General features: G+C 41.7%; 2 long non-coding RNA genes across 2 annotated transcripts; one reads left to right on the plus strand and one right to left on the minus strand.

Annotated features, from left to right (window-relative positions):
• On the minus strand, window positions 1-5,182 carry LOC117938569. Its single transcript, XR_004655432.1, has 3 exons — window positions 5,098-5,182; window positions 199-208; window positions 1-12 (listed from the first exon to the last, which is right to left on the minus strand). It is a non-coding gene; the product is annotated as an uncharacterized LOC117938569 (long non-coding RNA).
• On the plus strand, window positions 5,160-27,370 carry LOC117938567. The gene is made up of 3 exons (XR_004655430.1): window positions 5,160-5,267; window positions 7,758-7,760; window positions 27,352-27,370. It is a non-coding gene; the product is annotated as an uncharacterized LOC117938567 (long non-coding RNA).
• The last annotated feature ends 116 nt before the right edge of the window (window positions 27,371-27,486 follow it).

Consider the following 27,486-nt stretch of genomic DNA (forward strand, 5'->3'; position numbering starts at 1 on the left):
AAACCCTGGTGACTTTCGGCTTCAAGTCACAATATCATCTCATCAGAAGCAAAGATAACTTCTATTGGTCATTAGTTTGCGTATAATAATCACCTGTATTGTTTTAAATTTGTTTCTCATAGCTAGAAGATTATTACCAGGATCTATTACCAGGCTACAACTAGTTTCCTTTAAAAAAAAAATCCTTACACTATATACATAACCAATACTTATATTAATATTGCTAGAAAACTGCCTTTAAACGTTAAATATGTAATTATAGCTGCTTACAAACCCGCACTTTTGATGACGTTGGGATTATGGGAGTTGGTGCCTTCATTGTTAATACCATTGACCATTGTTAACAAATGTATCTTAATGCAGTAATCTTAAAGTTGTATTTAAGTTATTTAACATTTATTCATGTCATGCGATTCTTATAAAACAGCCACAGTTTCCAGCATAATTGCTTATATTTGTGATGATAGCTGACCAGTTAGCAAGCTAACAATAGCCAGCAGCTTAAAACCTTTATATCACAATATATTTCACAATAGGGTGACCAGACGTCCTCGGTTTCCGGGGACAGTCCCCCATTTGGGCAGTTGTCAGTAGTTCAGTAAACATTAAACATTATGAAATATTAAGACTTTCTATCTTGAAATATTGGGACTATAAGTACTTTCTATCTTGAAATATTAGGACTTTCTATCTTGAGATATTAGGACTATTAGGACTTTCTATTTTGAAATATTTAGACTTTCTATCTTGAAATATTAGGACTGGAGTAGGAAGTAGCAACAGGGGTGGGTCCAGGATCAGACCTTGGGGGGGGGGGGGGGGGGGGGGGGGGGGGGGGGGGGGGGGGGGGCTCAGCCCCTAATGAGAACAGCTCTAGGTCTTGTGTCCCCGTTTTAAGTTTTACAAAAGTAAAAAGATTTCTTGTTTTGGAGGTAAATATGCTTCTGAGCTGAAAATGTCCCCGGATTTTGTCTGAGAAATCTGGTCACCTTATTTCACAAGTCAGTGTCTCCTCTTGGAGTTTGTCATCACCGGGGGGAAAAGTAGTTTGTTACTTTGTTAGCTGGGTGGGGGCTAAATGTGGCTGTTGTCCTCTCTCATACCGTCCGAAGTCTCTTAGCGGCGGGAATTGTACAGACAGACCTTGACATCTGTACACATTCGTACACACAAATACGGAGGCTTGAGCAGTGTCTCAGCATCAGACATGATGCAAAAAGCCCACTTTACTGTGTGTGTGTAGGACTCACAGAGCGGAGCAGCAGCTACACGACGCCTGAAGATGACGTAGGATTAAGAGAGACAGCGATAGCGAGTAGAATGAAAGTCTGAAATTCCTCAAAGGGAGGTTGGTGGTGGTGCGGGGGGTGATGGGTTAAACAACCCAGCACTATCACCTAGGAGACCAGGGTTCATATCCCGCATGTGACTTTACCTAAACCCAACTGTCTCGTTCTTCTTTTCCTAAACCCAACTGTCCCGTTCTTCTTTTCCTAAACCCAACTGTCCCGTTCTTTTTTACCTAAACCCAACTGTCCTGTTCTTCTTTACCTAAACCCAACTGTCCCGTTCTTCTTTTCCTAAACCAAACTGTCCCATTAATTTACCTTTTATAAGCCCACCCACCACCCTTTCCTTAACCTAACTGCGTCAAAAGTGATGACAAAAGTCCTGACTTAGTGGTTTTATATAAAGCGCATTTAGATCGCTAAAGATGCTAAAGGAGACTTTTAGGGTCAATATAAATGCCAAAGGCACCTGACCAAGCAACAGTAGTGAGAATGTGTTAAAAATGTAACTAAAGAAATGCTGTGTGGCCGGATACATGTAGTATTACTGCTACTGAGTATAATTCGCTGAGTAAAAAACGTTGTATGATTTACAGTTACTTTGTGATGTATGTGCTGAATCCCGTGATTTGCTGTATATTAGCGTAGCTAGAGGGGTCAAAGGTTATATGACACCATTGGCAGGCAACCTAACAACACGCTCGGTGTCATTGATTTAAATGACAGGTTTCTCTGGGTTTGAACATTTTGGCAACATTTGGAATAACATAAGAACATATGTAGTTGTTTTTAGAAATGTTTTTGTAGAAATATTTTAAATGAGCAGGAAAAACCATAGTGACCTTTGTAATGTATTATCCCATTGTTCTCAAATAGCTGCCATTCAGCTGGAAATGATTGACTAACCATTAAACATCCTGTGTTGTCAATTCTAATGACTAATGATTCTGCAGTTTTAGTACATTAATGTGCTCATAATAAAACGGCCAAGGTCAATAAGGAACTTCCAGACTGATTTAACGTACCTGAGTTTGTGATCAAAACCTAATTGATTAGATAATTAAAACGAGTTAACAATGTAAGATTTTTTTTATATTATTAGGCTAGCATGGTTGAAACATTTTACTTAAAGACCAACGAACACCCTCTAATCAGTCCTTTGGATTTGTATTGATTTTGGGATCAGTCTGCCCTTCATGTCAAAGAGAACACATACTGTTTGGTTTTTCATTAAATGCATGTCTCCATAGTTCCACCAGCAGACCATCCAGTCAATATCACATGTTACAATGTATTTCCCCTTACAATGATTATCTATTGACCCCTCCCCTTGTGGGAATGCTTTATATGACAGAGGGTCTATTCAAATATTCAAATATCCTGTAAGCATCTCTTTCAATAAAAACAAAATCCATAACTGGATTTGGATTTCTTCAGCTCTGGGAAAACTGAGAAGCTCAGAAGATGACTGTCTCATATGACACTTTAATGCTGTAGTAGTTGGCTTGTTCTGGACAGACTAGGTAAATGTTCTTATTGTATGACAGCAGCGCTGACCATTTTCTGGAAATATGAAAGCTTTCTTATTGATTAAACATTATGGCAGCTTTTGGATATGGGTAGCAAGTAAAACCTTTATTGGCTGTCATTTAGAGTAGACGTTTCATAGATCACTATAAGACCAAAAGGAATTTATAAAGAAGTGGTTCCACAAAACTTTGACACTTTCAAGTATGGTTTCATTTTGTCAATGCAAAATCTTATATTAAACTTGAGTCAAACTGTTCCATGACTAGAAACCTAAAATGAGCCAGGCTGATTAAATTCCTACTTTTCTGTGAGCATTTCACCCAGGTTCAAATGCCTCCTGAGTGCCTGAAATGGTTCATTTGTTGAAGCTGTCCCCTGCATCCATTTCTACAGGTTTCAAAGTCATTCATTTCCTTTGGCTCCTTATTTCTTCCTTTATTCTGAAAGTACTACTTGCTCGCTTTGATTGAACTCAATGGGATTACAACAGAGTTAATTGCTCCTGGGTTTGTCCACTTATTACCATGTGAACTCCCCCCGGTTCCCTTTGTTTCCAGGCCTTCTATAAAGATTACGTGCTCCTGCTGCAGAATTGCTCTATTGTCTCCTATGGAGCGTGGGCTCCAAAAAAAGGAAGGTGAATGGCATATGGTACAAAAGAGAGGACCACAATGGCAAGAGGTGGCTGTACATGCACTAATGAAAGTGTAGGTACAGCCTTCAAAATAGTAAGGCTGGCAGGTCTCAGATTGAGCTGTAGAGCCAAATGATTAGATACTGGTAAATAAAGTGCTTCTTTATTTTAAGGTTATGCATTACATTGGTACTTTATTTACCAGCAGGTAAAAAAAATATAATTAAGCTGCAGGGCTTTTTGTGGCAATGGTGGCCACTTTGGCTCGGACTCAAATATTTTAACAACTATAGGATAGATTGGCATGAAATTTGGAACATATTTCCATGTTGCCCAGAGGACAAATCTTACTGACGTTGGTGATCCCCTGATGCTGCCTTTAGCACTTTCCTGGCTCCGCCCTCCTACCTGCTTCCACTCAATTTTTATTTTTTCCACAGCGCTGCTAAGGAAGGTCTGTCTAGTCCACACAGCATTCTCGGATGGGAGAAAAACGTGCTCTGGTTTACGGCATTTCTTTGAACCAATCACAAGTTGGACAGACTCAGTTCACCTAAGGGCATGTTCTATGATTTTGTCTCCTACAGGAACTCTGTACACATGCCACACAGTGCATAGATGCTCCCAATGCCTCCTTTGCAAAGAGTAGATATTCAAAACCAAACACAAAGAAGAACAATCACAATCGTCTTGGGTGGAACTAAGCAAACAGATCAAAAACTTGTTTTGGAGGAACATGAGTACGTTTAAAAGCAGTTTTAGTTGTCAACAGAAAACTCTGATTGGACAGATAGTCCAGCTAACTGTCTGGATTAACCCTGCAGAGATCTGAGGAGCAGTTAACCATAGTCCTCGGATATCCACCTGAGGTTAGAACGCCAACACAGAGACAGAGGAAGTGGACGGACATGCGGCGGAATTTCCAGTGGCAACGGAGCAATCCCCGAAGTGGAACGTTGTAGATACAGGATATTTCCACACTTGCTGGTTGCAGGTCGTGAGACCTGGATCCACCACTAAAGTCCTCCCAGGTTCTTTGCAGAGATCTCCAGCATTTCACACACAGAGTTTTGAGAAGGTCAGGTGTCCTATTGTTGGTAATTAACCCCCTTGTGTTGACACATTCAGAAAACATTGCCAACAAAGCCTCACCTCAGAGGGCCATGCACCCTTAAACCTGTACTTATGACCCACAGCCAACAATCAAGATCAGCAACACACACGCACACACAAACACACATACATCAGAGCAGATGAGAAAAGGTCAGACGGAGCACTTCTCCAAACCTTTGGTGGTGTTTTGCTTTGCCATTGGGAGAGTGGTGTGTTGAGGGACTGTCAGAACTATGAGCGCTCTGCCAACAGAGAGGTGTGCAACCTTTAGTGTCCTGGTCTTGAGAAGCACCACCATTCTCACCTTAACATTGTTTTAAAGGCCATGTGTACTATTTACACTTACATTTACCCTTTAGTTTGCTGTCTCCTCAGCTGGAGGTGTGACTGGCATAGTTATGAGCAGACACAGAGATCACTTCCACACGTACCAAAACCATCTTTTTTTTCCTTCTTCCCTGGCATCGGTTCAGTAATATTTGCTTCCAAACGGAGCCATTTGTAAGTGACTCAACACGCTACTTCATATACTAGGCCTATAGGTGGCGCTGTTTCTACTACAGAAAGTCACCAAGAAACAGAGAACAAGAGGCGGAGCATGCACATAAAGCTTGCACGCTGTATACAAATAGGCCGTAGAAGAAGAAACCATAACACAAGAAGAAGACAACAAAAATGACTAATGCAAGGAAACCAGAATTGTTTGTGTGTTGTTATGAGACATCCTCAGAATCAAAATCAGAAATACTTTATTGATCCCCAAAGGGAAATTCTGTGTTACAGTTGCAAGAGTATATAAAAATCAGAGTAGAAATATAAATAGAGAAATATAAGGAGTGTGGATGTTCATGGTATTTACATAGTTAAAGGAATTTTTATGATACAGTATTTACATAACTAAGGAGTTGTAATGGTGAACTGTGATAATGAATAAATAGTAGCAGCAGAGTATTGCACAAATTCCCAGCCAGTGTTATTGCACAAACAGATATTATTGTCCAATTCAACCTCACTAAGTGTGTGTGTTTCATAGGGAGGAATTATAAAGTTTGATGGCCACAGGTAGGAATGACTTCCTGTGGCGCTCTGTAGTGCATTTTGGGAGAATAAGTTTTTTACTGAAAGTGCTCCTGTGTTTGAGCAGTAAGCCATGGAGTGTGTGGGGGGGTGGGTGGACAATGTCCAAGATGACATCTAGTTTGGACAGCATCCTCCTTTCTCAGGGATCCTCGGGGTATAAGGTCGAAGGCCAGAGGTCGAAGGGTGTATGGGGCTTCGCCGTCCAAACAAAGGACCCTGTTTTTGGATAACACCTTTCTGATCGTCCCATATTCCGAGTTTTTAATGGTTTAAAGTAATTCTGGGAAACGGAGAAAATCTTTAACTAAAAAAGAAGTATGCATGTAAGCCAAACTGAGGTTGGTGCAAATACAAAAATGACAATACAAGTCATGTTACAAGCCAAATGTGATTTAGATACTCAAATATAGGTTAACTGAACGCAACGATGAACCTCTCTGAACTCTTGTCATCAAAGAACAATTGAGCTCATTGAAATGAGAAGGGTTTCTTTTATGTGCGCACTTTTTTATTTCAGTTGTTATTTTTCATACCTGTGTTTATCTGTATGTATGCCATTTTTCTGTGTATATTAATACACTTCTCAAACTTTATCCTGGTTTTCTAGTCTCTTTATTGACATTCAATTCTCTGGCTCTTAACAGTCTAGTTTTCTTCTGGTTCTGGTTCAAATTCACACTGGTGTCAACTACATTTACTGTCAACAAAGATTTTTACATCACATGATAATGTGTTAGGAAGGTAATTTGGTGTGCGGTGACACTTCTTAAGACATGTCTTATCCTTCATGATATCTCAATGACAAATCAAAATGCTACCACTTTACTTGAGGTCAAAGAATGTATTTGTTACTTTCATAATGGTGTCATGACAACCAGTCTTATCCTTCATGATGTCTTTGTGACAAATCCAAATGGTACCACTTTCCTTAAGGTCAAAGAATCTGTCCATTACACTGTCATAATAGTGTCATGACAGCCAGTGTGGTGAAACATCCTGTCACACACCTACCTGACCAAGTGCTAAAATTGGTCTCTAACCAAGCACATCTAATTATAATAATCATTATGTCAACATGTCCTGAATACCAAAAAAGGTGGATTTTCTGTTTATGTCAAGTTGTCATGACAAAGACATCCCAAACTAATTTAATGTCAACCTGTCATGAACTTCTGGTAATGTCACTTTGATTAATGTCAAGCGGTCATTTTAAAGACGTATTTAACGTTAACTTGTCATGACGAAGACAACTTTTTGTAATGTCACTTTGATTAATGTCAAGTTGTCATCATCAAGACAACCCAAACAATGTCAACTTTTCATGACAAAAACCAAATTAACTTCTAAGACATAAGTCATAAACGTTTAGGACTTGTTTTTAAGGTCTATGACATGTTCATGACAGTGTCATGTCATAGGTATGAAAGCGTCATGTCACGGTTATGTCATTACTGTCAAGTAAAGTGTCACTAAATCTTTTGTTTTAACTGTCACTTTTAAAGAAAAATAATTGGTTTTATTGTTTAAGTTGTAGAACTGTAACATCTTCTGACAACTCTGTATCCTATAATTAACTATGTATACTGTATACACTACCGGTCAAAAGTTTGGGGTCACTCACAAATTTCCATTATATATACATATATTATAAAGTTTTTATAAGCACTGCAAATCGCTATGTATTGAGCAGATATTGTAAGGTTAAATAAAGAAAATGTTGCATTTGAACATTTTGCTGATCTGTTCAGTATGAAGATTTCGTCACTTTGCAGATGTTTTCCTTAAGAATGTTTTCTTGTTATATTCATAAAACATGTTCTCTGTCTGGGTTGCATTGATTCTTTCAAAGTCAAAAAATTGGTGGTATAAAACAAATAATTGTTGGGAGACATTTTCTAACGGCCCTCCCAGCTCACTGTGGATGTCCGATCTTTAATGTATAATGAAGCATGTTTCATTACAGCTTTTACAGACTGACACGTCTGTTAGGTGAAGTCATGTCCTCTCTACTATCATATCAGTTCCAGTGGGCTACACTGAGCGGCCACAACACGACTTTTATTGAAAGGCCAATATCAGCACAGTGATAAATGGCTCCAACACTAGTTTAGATGGTCTGGCTGGCGGCTCGTTTGGAAGAGGAGCTGAATACAAAGTTCAATCCCATCTGTCTCCAGCAGAGTTAAGAGTCAATGCCAGTGCCACAAACACTCTTCCATGACATTTGCAGTCAGATCTGAGACACACATCATCCTGTGGGGAGTCTTATAATTAGGAGTGTTTTGCATGATTTAATCGCTCAATAGAGGGAAGAAAATGAGAAATATCCACAAGGTGTTAATTACTGGTCCCCACAATGTTCTGTTGCCATAACCACAATTCACTCAAGTGGGACACATTTACACTCATAGTCTCTCCCTTCACAATGAAACATGAATGAGCATCCAGGGTGGTCCCGGCTTCTAACTATGCCCTGAGCCAATGCCATAGGCAAGGCGTTCCTCTAGGCTCCTTTCAATACAACATCCCTCCAGCCAAGAACCAATGCCTTTTCAAGTGTGTTACACAAAGTGGAAATGTTGAATATGAGGAGGAAGGAGGATTGCACACACAGAGACATGAATCAAAGGCCTGTCGGCATCAGGGGAGGGGAATACACACACCTTAATCAAGACAAGCTTGTATATTTTATTCATTGGCTATTTATTATTGAGTATACAGTATATCACTGTTAAATAATTCACCAACTCCTTCTTTCTTACCCGTAGGTTAGGTCTCGGTGCACAATACCTACAGGGTACATTTTTCACGTTCATTTTTTTCTTCTCCAAAGTATCACTGTTAACATTAGATCTCAACTTTCTTTGACTTCCCTCAGGGGATTTTAGATTCATAATTCAATCATTAATTCCTCCAAGGTGACAGCGGACTTCCACCCGTCTGGGTTTTGCTTTGATAATGTAATTAGCCATTAAACAGCCACTGAGACATTTTAAAGGCGATGTGATTCGTCTATGTCAAATTTCATCACATCCACCCTTAAGGCTCACAATCAAATGGGAATATGTGCAAGTCAAATAGTTGAGATTAGCGGTGGAATTGCAGGCTGCTGTCCGTCAGCGGGCCGTAGTAAAGGCTGTCAGCAGGATGTGTGAGGAGGGGATAAACACTGACGCTGACCAAGCAGGCTGCTAGAGATGCTTTAATTAAAACTGTGACATTGTATCATAAAAACCAGAAACCTAATCGTGATGGAATAAGTATAATGTAATTATCAGCCAGGTTATAAATAGCTTTAATTTCATGCTTTGCAGAAAATGAAATGGAAATGGCATTGAGGGGAGGTGCATGATTCTCTGTGTGTGTGTGTGTGTGTGTGTGTGTGTGTGTGTGTGTATGAGAGGGGGTAGTTTACCGAGCTTGTCGCCACCCTCTGCCAGCGCCAACAGACAGGAGCCAAATCCAATTTCTCCTCTCAGGTCACACGTCTGTCCACTCAGCCATCCTTCAAACTTCTCTTGATCTGTCACCCTCCTCCTCATCATTATCCTCTTTGCAACATTATCCAATGTGACTGGGAGGGAGTCCGGGACGGCCTGTAAGCCACCTGGCAGGCCAAAGAGTCCTGACAGTTTGTCCCCTTTCCTCCCAGATGCATGATTTATCCCAACTCCACATTCCTCCTGAGAGCCCCACTTTCCAATTCACTGAATGACCTCAAGTGTAGAGTGCAGGGAGATGAGACTGTAAGTGATGAGTACAGTCATCAATAGCCCATTGCACTTATACTAAAGTGTTTGGAGCCTACAATAAAAGTTTATAGTTAAGTGTGAGCAGCAAGCCTTCCATTAAAATAAGAGTTTCAATGGAGCCAACTATATTTTATGAGAAGACATAATAGTATTCATCTATAATTCAATTAAAGTTTTAGTAATTAGCATGTTACCCTGAAATATGTTAGCTTTGTAGCATGGAACACTATTTAACACTACACTTAATTTCATTCACCTGCATTGTGTTGTGGTGGAAAACCATTAATTGCTACTTGGTTCACTTTGCATGAGTTCAATCTGATGGAACGTTGTCCTGTCAAATCACAAGGGCTTCCCATGTCCCACTCATTAGGGAGGAGTGGGATTGGCCCTGCCCTTCAGAAAATATATATTGATATATCCTCATACAGTAAGTGCAGGACTCTTACAGGCGGCAAAGGATGCTGGGAGGTGCTTTTGGTTACAGTAGAATGCTTTAATAAGCCAGGAGCTTACGCTTGCCCATTCAAGAAAGAACATTTTTATCAATTCAAATTTTAAGATCCAGTAGTAGATCACGCTGTACGTCCACCATGTCCCCTTCCTCTGTCTCTGTGTTGGCGTTCTAACCTCCGGTGAATTTCTGAGGACTATGGTTAACTGGTCTTCAGATCTCTGCGGGGTAAATCCAGACAGCTAGCTAGACTATCTGTCCAATCAGAGTTTTCTGTTGCAAAACTCAAACTACTTCTGAACATAAAAAATAAGTTCCTTTCAGAGGCTGTTTAGCAGGGGTACCGCGGCTCCGTCTGGCGCTTAGCACCGCCAATGAAGATTTTGGATGCTAAAAGAAATGCCAATAAACCAGAGCAGTTTTGCCTCCCATCCCAGAATTGTGTGTGGACTAGCCGGACCCTCCTGTGCACTGCTGTGGAGGAAGGTATAGACATGCAAGACTAGGACGGCCCTGACTAACAATGGATTTCACATTTCAGTTAGATTATATTATATTATATAATACTTTATTCATCCCATTAATGGGTGAAATTCCCTTGTTGTATAGAACTTGTTCACAACTAGAAATACTATACATATGTTCTAAATGCTAAAGCTGTCCAATGAGCCATTGTAACTATAAAAACAACGTAGCTCAACAACCAGCAGCCAGAGAAGTGGCTGAGATGAAAGCAGCACAAACAGCATGGCTTATTTGCTTGTGGGAAGAGGGAATTTATGAAGCAGGTTCACAGGTGTGAGAGGTGAAAGCCCAAGTGCCTGAGAGCCTAATGATCTGAGGGGGCCTTGAAGTAGTCCTTGGGGAGCCCCAATACAGGCGAGCGGGAAGAAAAGACACGGTGGTCACACTGCGCCAAGAAGAGTTTTCCTTTCAATAATGCAGGAGCTGATGAGGTTTGACCATCGGGAAAGAAGGAGAGACGCACTCTGTGTTACGATTTGGAAAGTTCTTACTAATCTTTGGTTGCCATGATTACCACAGTTTGATTAGCAGAACGATTGCAGTGATTAAAAGTGTAAAGGTGGAAGTGCTTTGCTAAATATCTAATTTGCCTCATTGCATTGAAATTGTTTTTATTAAAATGTGGGAAACTATTCAGAATGTGGCAAAGTGTAATTAAAAGTCAATACCTAGTTCAGAGCCATTCATTTTCTGGCTGCTTTTAAGAAAGGTAATTGAAAGGCCGCTCGGTTAAAGTGAAGGTCTAAGCATGAGTATCTGCGTTTAATAGAAATGCTTCCAATGAAAAGCAGAGAGCAGAGAAGGCCGCTCTTAGGGAGTGATAAACTGTGCAGGGGAATAATACTGGGCTTTGTCAACCTTCCGCTATTACAGTCCCAATGAAAGGTGTCTTAATTATACCTGCAGTAATGGCCTACATATAGTGAGACTGAATGAGCTGGGAACACACATAATGGTGAAGGACAAAGTCATTTTTCTTGCACAGTGTAATCATAAATTGAAATTCTTAGTGTCCATTAAAATCAACCAGCTTATTACATGCCAATTGCTAAAAGCTTGCTGATGATGAGAACGTCTTTAAAAACAACTAGTCCCCATTTATGTTTATTTCAGCACTAACCCTTTAGTCTTATTTATACTTTTATTGTGTCTTTTTTTGCTAACCTGCAATTTGCATTTTATTGTGTCACATTCATTTCCCCTGAAGTGACATTCTGATAGGAGCAGAACAGATGGAAATCTAGGATTGTCCTGGCAAAATTCATCATGAAAAATGCATCAGACACCTGTGTAATTTGCCTAATCATCTTTTGCTAATAATCTCCATGCATTAATTATGCACGACTTCCATAATGCAATCAAGATAAAAGTAAATCTGATGACTTAATACCCTTCAAAATAATTACGCCCCCCCACCACCACCACCACCCTTCCCCCAAGCCCACACCCATCTCTGGGACAGCTTTCCTTTTGACATGTTCCTCCCCTCCTCCAGGATTTTAATTGGGAATAGAAAACAGAAAATCCCAGACGTGGCTGCTTGTTTGTTTGGGAATAGTAACCCCAGTCACCGAAAGATTTTACATGAAACCAATCACAGTGTGTTAACAATAAACTTCCGACTAAAACAGGAAGTGACAGGAGAAAGTGGGAGGGATAGACAGGAGACGCTGCTGGAGACAGACAGGAAGTGACGGGAGACGCTGATGGAGAGAGAGAGAGAGAGAGAGGAAATGACGGGAAACGCTGCTGGAGAGTAAGAGGAGGGATGGGAGATGCTACTGAAGAGAGACAGGAAGTGACGGGGAGAGAGAGGAAGTGACAGGAGATTCTGCTGAAGGGAGACAGGAAGTGACGGGAGATGGTTGCTGAAGAGAGAAAGGAAGTGACAGGAGAAGCTGATGACGAGAGACAGGAAGTGGCGGGAGACGCTGATGAAGAGAGAAATGAAGTGGCGGGGGAGAGAGAGGAGGTGACAGGAGGCGCTGATGGAGGGAGACAGTAAGTGATGGGAGACGCTGAGGGAGGGAGAGACAGGAAGTGACAGAAAACTCTGCTGAGAGAGACAGGAAGTGACGGGAGTCACTGATAGAGAGAGAGGGGAGAAGTGACAAGAAACTCTGATAGAGGGAGACAGGAAGTGACGGGAGGCGCTGCTGGAGATAGACAGGAAGTGACGGGAGACGCTGATGGAGAGAGAGAGGAAGTGACGGAAACGCTACTTGAGAGAGACAGGAAGTGACACGAGACGGTGATGGAGAAAGAGAGGAAGTGACAGGAGACACCGATGGAAGGAGAGAGGAAGGGATGGGAAATGCTGCTGGAGAGAGACAGGAAGTGATGGTAGACGATGATGGAGAGAGAGAGGAAGTAACGATAGATGATGATGGAGAGAAAGAGAAAGAGAGGAAGTGACGGGAAACAGTGATGGAGACAGACAGGAAAGGATTGGGAGACACTGATGGAGAGGGAGAGGAAGTGACGGGAAACGCTGCTGGAGAGAGACAGGAAGTGATGGGAGACGCTGATGGAGAGAGAGAGAGAGGAAGTGACAAGAAACGCTGCTGGACAGAGACAGATAGTGACGGAAGATATTGCTAAAGAGAGACAGGAAGTGATGGGAAAAAGACAGGAAGTTACGGGAGATGGTGGTGAAGAGAGACCGGCGACGCGATGGGAGATGGGAGAGGGCGATCTGGTGAATCCATGTGTATTTGTATATGCAGCGTGATAAAAAGGGCCGAGCTGCTACTAAGGAATGCATTCTGAATCAGATGCAGTGTAATTCTCATGGTTGTACGTATATTAAATAGAAGATAAACGTATAACTAAAGGGTGGAGCATGTAATAACGGCTCCAAGCTAACCTAAAAACAGGCCTGAAGGAAGGTTAACGTCTATGTGGACCTGTGTCAGGGGCTGCTTCAATACATTATCCTAATTAAGAAGCATCGTTAATACCGCTATATGAACACATACTAAATATACTGATGCCCCCCACCCCTTCCTTACTTTCAGAGGCTGATCGCAGGAAAACACTCCTGCTTTAAAATCTGCACATCACAAGTGATGCACTCCTGCTCCAAGTAGCTGTTTATTAGAGCTTTTACTTTGTTAATGTGGCAAACGCTTAAGTGTTAATCAATGCTGTTGCTGTGGCAACCGGGCAAACAGCAAATCCTGCTTATGGTGCTCCATTGTTGGTGACACATGCAAACAGCGAGAGAGAGAAAGGGAACACAGTTTAGAAGTGGATGGCTGTGCCACCTACCTGCTGTGGAGTTTAGAATGGCCAAGATCATTTCCACATGATTTCATGACTGTGTCATTCATGTTATGTATGTAATGTATACATACATAACAACTGCTACTTTATGACAAACAACAGTTTAGCCATCGTAACGAAACGCCTATCTCTGGCAACAGCGGTCACAGCCAGATTTGAGTGTATACTGCTAATGAAGACCTCATACTGGGTTGTTTCAGACGTGTGTCTATCGCACATATGGAGAGCAATTGAGCATCAGAAGGCACTTAAGTGTAAGTGGGAAATATTGGTTGATGGAAGCAGTCCACATAATTCGGAACCATAAGCACGCGCTCTTCTTTCTGCGGCAGTGCTGTATGGGAAGAGGAAACAGCAAGCACCACCACCTGGATTATTAAAATGCTGCAGCTTCTACACTTGTAGTTCTTCAAGACCTTCAATCACAGCCACACTGGCTTGTGTCACAGCGGGTAATCAGCAGTGATGAACCACTATCTGCAGCTTTTAGTAGACATTTATATTGCCTTCCCCCCATATTTGGTGCCGCTGCATAGAAATGCCCTTAAAACACGTTCGTTCAAACACACATTTGTAAAAAAGAATTGGTAGAACATGTGACTCCTTTTCTCCCTCGTTTTGCAACTACTATATATGAAATGCTATCCCAAGATCCTGATTTTCAAAACATCAGCAATCCTATTTAATGTATACAATTGGCATTGCTGAGATATGGGAGGTATGGAACCAGTCTACACTGACAGCACCTTTTGCAACCAGCGTTCAAATGTATTTCAGTGTTATTTTTCACATGTAGACTGTATTAATAAAGCACTTTTCTTGTCTTGATGACAACTCAAAGCTTTAAAGGTCCCATGACATGGTGTTCTTTGGATGCTTTTATATAGGCCTTAGTGGTCCCCTAATACTGTATCTGAAGTCTCTTTTATGTAGTCCTTAGTGATCCCCTACTACTGTATCTGAAGTCTCTTTTATATAGACCTTAGTGGTCCTCAAATACTGTACCTGAAGTCTCTTTTATATAGACCTTAGTTGTCCCCTAATACTGCATCTGAAGTCTCTATTATATGGACCTTAGTTGTCCCCTAATACTGCAGCTGAAGTCTCTTTTATAAAGACCTTTGTGGTCCCCTAATACTGTATCTGAAGTCTCTTTTATATAGACCTTAGTGGTCCCCTAATACTGTATCTGAAGTCTCTTTTATATAGACCTTAGTGGTCCCCTAATACTGTATCTGAAGTCTCTTTCCCAAAATTCAGCCTTGGTGCAGAATTACAGCCACTAGAACCATTGCCACGATGAGCTTTCCTTAGTATGTGCCATTTCTCAGTCTGTAGCTTTTGAGTGGGAGAGAGGGAGGGACAAGGTGGAGGCTGGGGGTGTGGCCTTGACCAACTGCCACTTTGCTAGTTTGAAAGCCCCGATGTCTCTCTCTCATGGGTGTGCCAAATTCTCTGGGTGTTGAAAGCAGGGAAAGGGGAGGTAACCTTGCCCCTTATGACCTCACAAGGAGCAATATTGTCATTCAGCCCATCAGAGCTTTCATTTTCTGAAAGGCAGAGCAGGATAACCAAGGCTCGGTACACATCTATCACCTTTTCTAGCCACTGGGTGCTATAGGCAGGCTTAGGGAACTCTTATTAATGTTTAAAAAACTCATAAAGGGACATTTTTGTGCCACTGGACCTTTGACATAGTACAAGAGGGCACCCAGATAGTTCACTTATATATATCACATATAGAGGTGAAATCAGGTGTGTACAGGAACCATTCACACACATTTGCACTCCACTGGCACCACATAGGGAGCAATTTAGGGTTCAGTGTCTTGCCCAACAAGACTTAGACATGAAACCTCAGGGCCAGGGATTGAACCACCAACCTTCTGATTGGTAGGTAACAGCTCTTCCACCTGAGCCACAGCCGCCCAAACACACACCTCAGTTTAATAACCTGAAAACCATTTAATACGTTTTATTCCTATCTTGTTTATTAGTTTAAATGTAATAATTTCCTGACTTATGTAATTGACTTTGCTTCCCTTAACCACACTGTTACACGTTATACAATGCAGATGCCATGAATGGGGAATGTGAAAAATGTTACAAAGCTCTACAGAAAATGTAGAAGCTGTATGTGAAAATCAATAGGAATTTTGATGGGTTTTACGTTGGTAATGATAGAGGAGGTGAAGAGGCTAGGGCGCAGGTTAATGGCACTATCAGGACATAGACTAAGTGAAGTGCAAAGGAAAGGTCTACCACCAGAGGTTAATTAACCTTTCTAAACCCAAGGTGTCTGAACGCACATACATCTTGAATGGAAGCCGCCACAAAAAGCCTGTAGGTCACAACTAATACATTCCGCAAGTTACAATTAAAACATCATCAGACTAACACCTGATCTCCATTTAGGAGCCATTTATGAAGCTGAGATTCACCAGGCAATTTATTACAGTCAAAAGGTGTCTGAATGGGGGGCAGCTAGGTTAGCAGATATGCAATTTCAGTCAATGCAAAAGCAGAGATTGGGAAGGAAAGGCCAGTGATGCAATGAGTGAAGCATTGACTATGTCTAGCACTTCCCCCTTCTTTATGTTAGTGGATACAACAGTGAGAGAACAGGGAGATAAGTTAGATACAGGAACACAAAGGTTCTCTGGAGGCTTTCAGCACTGTGCTGAGTGCAAGTTGTGTTTGTCTCTATCAGTAAATCCACAGTCAGCTTTTTACCTTGCTTTCCCTGTTTTCAGCCTATGTCTAGTCTACACTGAGAGCCACAAACAGCCGCAGTCTCATTCCTTGTATGTGTGCACACCGAAACCTTAATTCTACAGTTAGATGTGTCCCAGAGAAATGTAAGTGGACTTCCATGTATTCATGTGGAGGACTCCTACTTACAGACAGGGGGAATATTGCTGTGACTGCAGTGCAGCCATGTCAAAATGTGTGTTAATAATGGAACAATCTCACTAAAAGGTCAATTAAGCTCTATTATATTATCACTTGCTCTTCATCAGCAGATAGGCTTTTCACAGTTGTCATGGAATTCGCAATGTTCAAATAAAAAACTCGCTATTTACCAATGGTTGAACTTCTAATGGTGAGTGTCTATACACGTGTGGTTTTCAATGGATGGGATCGCCCTGCTTCCCAGCGTTGCACGTTTGTGGGCTCACTCCCAGTTTCTCTTCAATGACCAAGGACGAGCAAAGAAAACAGGCTCCGCCCTCCTATAACCACAATGGCTGCAGCTGATTGGACAAACCCGTCAGGTGGAGCTGGCTGCTCCCGGATTTCAGAACTGATAGAAAGATAGATAGATAGATAGATAGATAGATAGATAGATAGATAGATAGATAGATAGATAGATAGATAGATAGATAGATATTCATTCTAAGAAAAATTGCACCTCGTTTGGAATTCAGATGTCATATTTTACGAAAATAACTCAACAAAACGTGATTCTGAAAACATTTTAAACAAGAAATGGGCCATGCAGGTGGGGAATCTGTCTTCCTTTCATATCAACAACGGTCAGTTTAAAATATTTTTCGTGGGCTTTTGAGCGGCAGCAAGCCAAGCCGGGCCTATCCTCACTTTCATAAAGTTGGCTAGATTCAACTGCAAGTGAGGACCGCGCTACCAGAATGAATTGCATGGCTGCTCCTATAGAGATGAATGGGAAGCGGGGAAATGACACTGACAATGGACACGCACTATAAGACTTCAGTTGTCCTAGTAAGACGAATCAAGTTGCAGGGGTCCATCTTCATCCGCTTATCCGGTATTGGGTTGCGAGGGCAGCAGCTCCAGTAAGGGACCCCAAACTTCTCTTTCCCAAGCCACATCAACCAGCTCCGACTGGGGGATCCCGAGGCGTTCCCAGGCTAGGTTGGAAATATAATCTCTCCACCTAGTCCTGGGTCTTCCCCGAGGCCTCCTCCCAGCTGGACGTGCCTGGAACACCTCCCTTGGGAGGTGCCCAGGAGGCATCCTTACCAGATGCCCGAACCACCTCAACTGGCTCCTTTCGGGATCTATCCCACAAAGAAACACTATCTGTGTAATTTCTCATCACTCTTCTAAAAATAATTGAAGCGTGGTTGTTGGAGTAAATTGTTTTCTTGTAAAATACTATACATTTTCCAAGAGAAAGTAGCGTCTCTTTGTGCTGTCAGGTGTCTTGTGAAGCTGGTATCAAGACGTTGGTGTGATGAGTGAGGTCATAGCGGGATTGGGACAGAGGTTGGCCCACATCACCACTTCACTTAAGTTTACAACAGAACCAGAAGAGCCAGAGCGTCTGAGAGGGTAGATCAGCAGTAGCTTTACCTGTAGTTACGCTTGACTGCAGCTAGTCAGAGCCAGGTTCCACTCTGACTTCCTCAGTGGGTAACACCCTCGAGCTAAAGAGGAAGTCCAAATGAGATGCATGCACGGTAAGATTATCAAACGCAGCTTCTTGTTTCAACCAGCAGGTTCTGCCAATCCCTCAGTGACTGGTATCCCTGATGACGCCTCTATGTTGGAGGCTTCCCCACGGGCAAATCCTTCCAAAGGGAGACGCATCCGAAGCACTTCTGTGCATCTTGTTTCTTGGAAGCTTCCTTAAAAAGGTACGACGACGAATGGAGGATAGGTGGGGTGGGGGTTTGGGTCTGTAATATAAAAAACATCCTTGTGAGCACTTCTTCTAACTTACAAACACACACACACACACACACACAAACACCCTATGAAACCCCGCTCTCCCTCCCATGAGTCTGTCGATCTACGACCTAAACAAAGACAACAAAGCAATCCCCTCTGGAGAGCGGCCATCTCCTGATTCCTCACACACGCACAAACACATACACACACACATACACACGCATGTACGCTCACACTTTCATTTCCCATGATGTAATGATGCTGCAAGGCATCTCCTTTTTCTCTCCGCACTTTATTTTCAGCTGCAGCTTTTGATTTAGGAAGTTTTTTAGAGTGTGCCCCACCCCTCTCCCTGTAACATGTCTCCACCCCCACCCCCACCCTCCACCCCACTTGTATTTAAAGACAAACTTTGAGTATACGCCGCACCTTCACTCTGGATGCGGCCTATTCCCCCGGCTCAGTAATTGCCCTGTTTTTCAGCAAGTGCAGATTCCTGCGCCACACCAGTGTGCTGCTGTAATTTGTGGGTAAATAGGTTTTCTGCTGAGTTTAAAGGCAATGTGCCCGTTGGGGGATTCAGCTTTGGGGAGATACTCTGAGGCTGAGAGAAATCATTAGGCAACGAGAGGGGAGGGGGGAAGGGGTGTGCTCCATGATGCAAACAGTCAGTCAGGGGTGACCTGACAAGGTTTTCTGAGGACTCGCACTTTGGATTTCTTTTCATTTTATGTGAGGCCAAGCTAGCTTTTCAGTGACTGTACAGTGCGGTTCAAGGTCAGATTTACTACATATAAACGCAAACGTTTTGCTGAAACTCTATAAAATGGTCATCACTTTTACTTTAGACTGGAAAAACCCTCCACAAATACCAAAGCATTAGCTAAAGCTTGTGATAAATGGATTAAAGCCAAATGACAAAAGAACATTTTCATTTTTTTTGTAGAAGGTATTTCCAATGGATTTTATTGTGGCTTGACTTTCTCTCTTTTGGATTAAAACAAAAGTGCTGCATGGGAAATGAGCACTTTAGTGCCAACCTTGTGCCAAAATTGGCCCATAAACAATCCTATTCAATTAATAAGCGATTTTAAAAGCAACACTATGTAACATGAAAGTCACGTGATTGGCTGAACGGAGATGGCAGCCGAAGGCACATATAGCTCCTGGCCCAACTTGGCCAAATAGTATTATAATGATAATAATATGGTTCCAACTGCAACTCCCTTCTCCTTGGCATTAGCTCTACCAACATCAACCGATTCCAACTGATTCAGAACGCAGCCGCTCAAGTCATTACCCGCTCCAAATCCTAGGAACCACATCAATCCAGTTCTAAAACAACTCCACTGGCTTCCCATCTCCCACCGGATCACCTATAAAATCCTGGTCCTCACCGACAAAGCCCTCCACCATCTGGCCCCTTCATACCTCACTGACCTCCTCTCCCCCTACCCACCCTCACAGTCCCTCAGATCCACCTCGGCCGGTCTCTGCAATAACAAGTCCAACCTCCGCCTCCCCTCAAGGGCAGCTCCCAGGCTCTGGAACTCCCTCCCCCTAGAGATCTGCACCTCTGAGTCCCTCACTATCTTCCAGTCCCGCCTCAAGACCCATCTCTCAACCCCTGGCTATCCATAGCCCCACACCCCCCTCCATTCTCACTGTGCCTGAATCTTGTTCTGTTCGGTTTGGTCTTGTGTTTGCATTGTTTATGTTTTCTACCTTCCCTGTAAAGCAACTTTGAGTTTGTGCAAAGCGCTATATAAATTCCATTTATCCTTATTAAAATACACTTTTGGTGAGGTTGGCTTGTTACCTATCTCCGACTTACAAAATGCATCCAGTCCACCATGTTCCTCTTTTTTCTTTTACCTTCAATTAAGATCATCCCTCAAGGCACACAGTGTCCCTTGGCAGAGAGCTCTGCCCATCCATCCTATCTTTCTGTGTGTTGACGTTCTAAACTGGTGTCAGTTGTGTAACATTTGTGGCACTTTTACATTGCATGCATCAAAGTATTTGTCTACCCTATGACAATATCCAATATGTTCTTTGTCTAGATTTTAGTATTTTAAAACCTCAACCGTGTTCAACATAGCTTACTGTTCTTCTCTAGCACAAAAGAGTGAGAGAGAGAGAGAGAGTGTGTGAGGCAGGTCATTGGAGGCCTTGAATATGTGGAGCAACTCCACGGCGGTCTCTGCTGCAAAGACTGGGCTGTCCTCCTCTGGCTGCCTATGTTTGGCTCTGGAAGATGCCATTTAAGCTCAAGGGTGATCCTTGTTTGATGGTAATATAAATTGTATTCATGATTTATAATCACATTTCTGAAGTCGTGGTGTTATCTGACTTAACTCTGCCTGCAGTAATCCAGTTTCCTGCTCATGTCACAGAGTGTAGCCAGGCAGCTAGATGTGATCGTTTGGTGGTGTTGCCTCTGCCTGCCCGGCACAGACACTGAGGACACTCTACAACACACCTGAAGCATATCCCTAACCAGGACATAGACATGATACGTGTTCTGAGGTCCAGAACTGCAGAGACACGCTTTGGGTGTGCGGTAGGACGCGCAGTGAGACACAGAGCGGTACCGACAACACGGGGGCCACCAGCGACCCCTTTACCCAGACCCAAATGGAAGGGGGACATCATTTCATGTTGGCTACTGACTACAACCACATTGCACTCAAAGTTATTATATCTATCTAAAGTTATTATATAGAAATAGAAATAGACATATTACATACCTGAGAAAGAAAGATTGACCAAGTATGACTTGGATTTTCCCCCTTTACTTTCCCTTTTAATTGTTCTTGGTTTAATTTCCTTCTTTCCAGTGATGACCCTGCCCCAGTATCAGCCAGCAGATGGCTTCTAAAATAACATTAAAATACGATTAGGCCTACATAAAGAAATCACCTGCTACCTTTTACCTGGCTGGGTATCACAGGCTTTTCCGGTGTAACAAAAAAAAACTGTTACCCGTCAGAATGTGTGACTGTAGAGTGGTTTGTGCATTTGTGCGTACGTACATGCATGTATGTTTGTGTGCATGTGTGTTTGTTTGTGTGTGTGTGTGTGTGTGGGGGGGCCTTACGTGTTGATGCAAAATCATGTCAGCTGTTTCATTAAATATGTAATTCTTCAGACAAAGTGAGAGCCATGGTCACCTTTATTTATTATAAAGCAAAACAAGTTGTTCTGTTGTATTAAATGTGAAACCATGTCACCGTCCATGTGGATCCTTTGGCTCACAGCTGAATCCTGGGACTACAATAGACTACTAATGTGTTTGGAGGGAATAATAAACTCATGCTCTCTGTGCAAAGAATGATTATTGTTAGTTCCGGGCCACATTGACTGTTACATGTGCTCAGGCTACACCTGTCCCCACATCCCTGATGTGTACAGTTACAGGGGTAACAGATAACGCCAGGTGATTAGTCAGTGGTAATTTAATTGACTGATTAATATAGGAAGGGTGACTGCTACTCGCGCTTCTTACTTTCTTTTCTTTGGCTACCTATTCTGCCTTTCTTCCAAACTTTGATTTATTTTATTGGATGCGTTTGGCCTCTTTGGGTGTCAAGCAGTTATCGACATGAAACCCTGTCAGACGTCTTTTGGTGAAACTGCTCATAGACATCTGAAACATGACACAGGGCCTGACTAGACACTGCTGTACTTTTAGAGACGGTCATAAGCAAACTGATCAGGCTCTTTTTTGGGATCTGAAGATCTGAACTTAATCTGTCAGATAAATGAAATGGAATAAAAAGTAGAACGTTTCCCTCAGAAATGTAGCAGCAAGTATGAAGTAGCAGTAAATGGAAATGCACATAAAGTACAAGTACCTGAAAGTTGTGCTTGAGTAGAGTTATTGAGTAAATGTACTAAAGTATATCCATACATTTTTAGTCTGAAACTGTGGTCGACTGAATGCACCCCACAACTGCACTAGCACATTGACCCTACTTATAAAAAGAAATGTTGACATTGCATTATTACATACGGGCCGTTTGGCCAACATATTTTATCATATGATTGCATCCTCCTCAGCGAATTTGAATACAATAGGTTTTTTGTTTTGTTTTTAATTGTTGTTAATAAACGGAATCTTCAACTTAAAGTTTTTTTCATTTTGGTCAGACAATACAGAACTGTGATTTCTTTAATTCAGTATAGTCTTAGAAAAATTGCGCTTGTGTCGGCCTACGGCCCAAATGTTTTTGATAGTTTCTATGATACGCTCACCAATCAAATACCGGAGTTAACAGACTGTTCTTTTGTTGTTGGTGCAGATTTTAATGCTGTGTGGGACCCAAATATCGAACTGTCAAACGCAAAGATCACTGGGGCAAGAGGTCCAAGCCATGAATACTCTGGAATCATGGGCCAGCAGCTTGGGGTTTATAGATATTTGGCGTGCAGTTAATCCCACCTGGAAGGATTATTCCCTTTTTCTCTGGTAGACCTAATTTTTTTTCCAGAATAGATTTTCTTTTTGCATCACCTCAATTATTTCATTCAATTGATAGAACGGGGTTGCTGCCAATGGCATTGTCTGACCACAGAGGGAGTGTTTTGTTCCATCACCTTAGACCGTCTGTCTCAACGTGCTGCTAGATGGCGTTTTAATACTTCTTTACTGAAAAATGAACCCCAGGATATTGTGGGACGCAATTAAAGGTTTTATTAGGAGCAATACCATACTTTTCTGCTCTATTGCACGCAAAGCTACGTCACTTCAACTGGAAAAGCTCAATTTACTAAATAAGACTCACTGTTACAAACTACTGCTGCTTTAGAGCGATTATTAGTCAAGAAGGAAATAAACAATATTCTGAAACAGAGGTCTCAATTTCTAATTCACAGAACAAGACTGTGCTATTACTTTCATGGTGCAAGACCTAGTCACCTTCTTGCTATGAGATTAAGATCCAGTGATTATTTTGCAGACATTCTCGCTATTAAATCTTCGGATGATAAAATTAGAACTGACCCTGTCAAAATGAACAAATCTTTCCAGGCGTTTTGTTCCAATCTTTATGAATCTGAGGTTACTTTGGATACATCTCACTGTGACACTGGTTAAATCAGCTTGACTTGCGTCAGTTATCAGCAGAGGAATCAGCTAGCTTAGACAAACTGGTTAATATGGAAGAGTTAAAGGTGGCCGTGCAGAACATGCACAAAGGGAAATCACCAGGTTTTGATGGGATGCCCCCTGAATTCTATGCTTTTTTCCTTAGGGCCCTTTCCTTCTTGACATATCTAAATTCATCTGAAAAAACAAGCAGCCGCAGCTTAAGATGTCTACTTTACAGAAGAGGAGAGAGGATGGCGGCCTTTCAGTTCCCAACTTCCAACATTACTTCTGGTCTTTCGTATTGAGGCCCCTCCTCATCTGGTTTAATCCAGATATATCAGTTTGTTGGCATACCTTAGAAGATGCATTGACAGAGCCTTGGTCACTCCATGACGTTCTTTTCTCCAATGTTTCTAGCAAACAGTGCCAACTATGCTTTGGCCCCATTATCTCTCATCTTATCAAGACTTGGAGATTGGCTGAAACATACTGCCATGTAACTGGCACACTTTTTCCCCATTATTCAATAATACAGCACTCCTGATTGGTGGGAGGCCGATAACAGCCCCACAATCGGAACAAAGGGGACTTCATTATCTAAAAGTGGTTTTTATCGAGGTTGGCTTATTGACTTTTTCTGACTTGCAGAACGCATTCAGTACCACAGTCCTTTTTTCTTCTTCTTTTACCTTCACTTAAGATCAGCACTCAAGGTGTACAGTGTTCCCTGGCAGAGGCCTTCGCTCATTCATCCTATTCGAAAGTTATTTACTGTGCAGCCTAAAACTGTGGTAAGATATATTGCTTTATCAGTTCTTGGTGGTATCTGGCTGCTCTGCCCTTCCTTTTGAGAGGATCTGGGCACATGATTGCCCAGGCCTGAGTATCGATGGTGACTGGCACGATGTATGGTCTTACATTCCAGAAGTATCACACAATCCAGACCATAAGCAGATTCACTACAATTTCATTCATAGGACATATCTCAACCCCATGAAAATGCATCAAATAAAAATAATTAACAGCCCTTTATGCACTTTATGCCCAATTATAGCTCAAGGTAAATATCTTCACATGTTCTGGGAGTGCTCTCCTGTTGGTCAGTTCCGAGTTGGTATTGCATCTAAAATCTCCACTTTGACTAATGTTACTGTACCTGTACCTGTTACTGTTAAGGTCGGAATGGACTCAGAGAATGTGCTGTGTTTGCTGGACTTACAGCTGCTAAGAGAATGATTGCAACCCATTTGAAACCACCCCATGACCTTTTGTGGAGCCTTTCCTATTTGGGTGTGGTTTTTTGGAACTCTCTCTCTGGACACGTGGCAGTGCATCTCTGACTCTGTGAGGTTGTGGCCTTGTGCTTCATTTATACATGATTCCATTGTAAGACAGATGTTAAACTATTACCCAGCCCTTGTTGTGGCTATGTAACATTAGGTGTGTTATAGCATGGGGGGGCATGGCCCCAATAATGAAAATCAAATAATCCCAAAAATACATATATTTTTACGACATTTGTCAGCTTTTGTTGTTTTTGATACATTTTTTCATTAATTTTGTCTATGTTTTTGTCACTTATTGTAACATCCATTAAGTGTGTTATATCATCCTGGGTGTTTTCTCCGTCTGTTCGACACATCGATACGGGGCCCATTGAGCAGTTTGACGCTTGAGCGACAGCTTTTGAGTGAGTTGGTGTCCCTGACCGTCAATTAGGAGCAGACCTCATTGACACCCATAAAAACCCGGCCATCCAGTGCTTTCAGTAATTGGCGTGACAGTTTATCATTATCCATAAAAAGCACTGGGTTCTGCAGACACATGGCTGTTTGAATGGCCCTCCACCACTCGAGTGTCACTCAATTCTGTACAGCTGTTTGTTTCCATGTGATTATTTTTTTCTCTCTCAAGGCCAAATGGTCATTTCACTCTGATGAGCTGACCGTAAAGCGATCAGCTGGGGCTGTGCAAGGCTGATTGAGAGCTTTATCCAAGGATACCAAAGGGAGGCCATTAATGCTAGTTGCTTTTGAACAACTCTAAAACACACTTCCTTTATATTTATTCTCTTTGCATACAAAATATTGGAGTCTCATCTACACTTCCTTAACCCCAGATTTACAAATCAGTGAATTAAATTTCAACCACAAAGGGGGAAGGGGGTAGTGTAAAATACTACAGGACAGAGCTCTACTTCCATTTTCAGAGAGACCTTACTCTAAAGAGTTTTCTATCAATTGTAGAAAGGCTCCAAACACACCACACTTTCCATTACTTAAATCTAACTGATACAATTATGTACTCGTCAACCGCCCAGAAGCATGACTCAAGTGTCAATACTTGACGCCGTGATTACCATTTGACAAAAACATAGTTAATTACAACTCAGAAGTTAAGTGAAGAGCCGGTGCTGAAGCATTAAAACATAAATGAAGCCTTTGCCCCCTCCAGCAGAGGTAGATAATGGGATTCCACATCAATAAACACTTAAGAGATTTTTGTTCGCATCAAGTGCCAGCATCCTGTGGAAAAAGTGTTATTTGAAAGTAATATTTCCCCTGTATTCAGTACAACAGTGCTCCTATTTATTTTGATGTGATTTTTTTTGTTGTTGGGGATTTTTTGTTTTTTTTATTCAGAGCCAACTCATTTGATATCTCTTGGTCTTGCAACCTTGTTTCATATAACATCTTCCAGCAGAGGTAGCCTTGCCTCCTACGCGTTGAATCATTCATGAGTTACAATTCAATACGATTGGATTGGGGAGAGGGGGACTCAAAAGTTGAATTTACAAAACATCACATTCTTTCATCTCATGGAGTTTTTTCCCCACAAAGTGCAGAGGTCAATGATGAGTCCTGTGGCAGTGGCTGGTATGAATAATACACCGACGGGCTCCAGAACCTGGGGAGACTTTCTCCTGTACTCGTGGAGATTATTGACGCTTTCACTGTTTTTTCTTCCTCTCCTCAGGTAAGAAAGCAGACCCTTTGTCTGTGGCCTCCTGTACTGTTCATGCCTCCATAGCCTCGAGGCAAAAGAGGCCTAATTTGCACCGGTCTGTTTTGTGGCCAATTATGATAATACCAAATGTACTGGTAACACAATCCAATTGAAAACAATAACGAGTGGGCCTACCAATATCATGCATTTTAATAATGCTCTCATTAAAAAGGCATTTTTATCTGTTCAGCAATTTGCAGAGTTTTGCCTCCCTCTCTTTGGACTGCAGAACATGGGCGTTGTGCTGCTGGCACTACTGGGACGCCCCTCAAGGGCGCAGCGGACACGGGGAGGCGAGGGACATGTCCCCCACACTTTTATCAGGTCTTAGTTGATTGGAATGCACCATAAGGAAAATAAATCATCATCAGAAATCAGTGAAAGTGGGCGCCTGGGTAGCTCACCTAGTAGAACGGGCGCCAACATGCAGAGGCTCAGTCCTCAACGCAGCGGATAGTGTTTGAGTCCGACCTGTGGCCATTTGCTGCATGTCTTCCCCCTCTCTCTCCCACCTTTCCTGTCTACAGCTGTCCTGTCTATTAAAGGCTAAAATGCCCCCCAAAAAATTATTATATATATAATATAATATTAATATAGAAAAGAAAAAAAATAATCACTAGTGTAAGCATTACTTTTGTGGTGAGGGTCATTTCTAATGATAAGTCATAATTTAATTGGTAACCCTTGTGCTTGTGAATTGAAAATCTATGTTTTTACTTCGTTTTTGTCCTTTTTTTCAAAACTTTTGATGATTAAAAAAAAAAAAACTACACAATACTAACTCATTAACTTTAGTTTTACATTTATTTTTGGAATTCATGGTCAATGAACCTCATTTATAGGAAATTAGACCTAATGTTTGAGTTGGAAAAGCAGAAATTAGGAATTATTTTGACTAAAATTAAAGGAATGTATGTTGATGGATAATCACAGACTAGAATATGTCAACTTTTACTCAATAATATTTCAAAATCACTTCAATTTTTTTTCAAATGTTGTAAAGTTGAATAAAACACCCTTAATGTAATGAAAGTAGAGATTTGTACTTGCATTTGGTGGAAACAATCATGTCA

Source organism: Etheostoma cragini, chromosome 23 (assembly GCF_013103735.1).
Source record: "Etheostoma cragini isolate CJK2018 chromosome 23, CSU_Ecrag_1.0, whole genome shotgun sequence".
In the NCBI taxonomy this organism is placed as follows: domain Eukaryota; kingdom Metazoa; phylum Chordata; class Actinopteri; order Perciformes; family Percidae; genus Etheostoma; species Etheostoma cragini.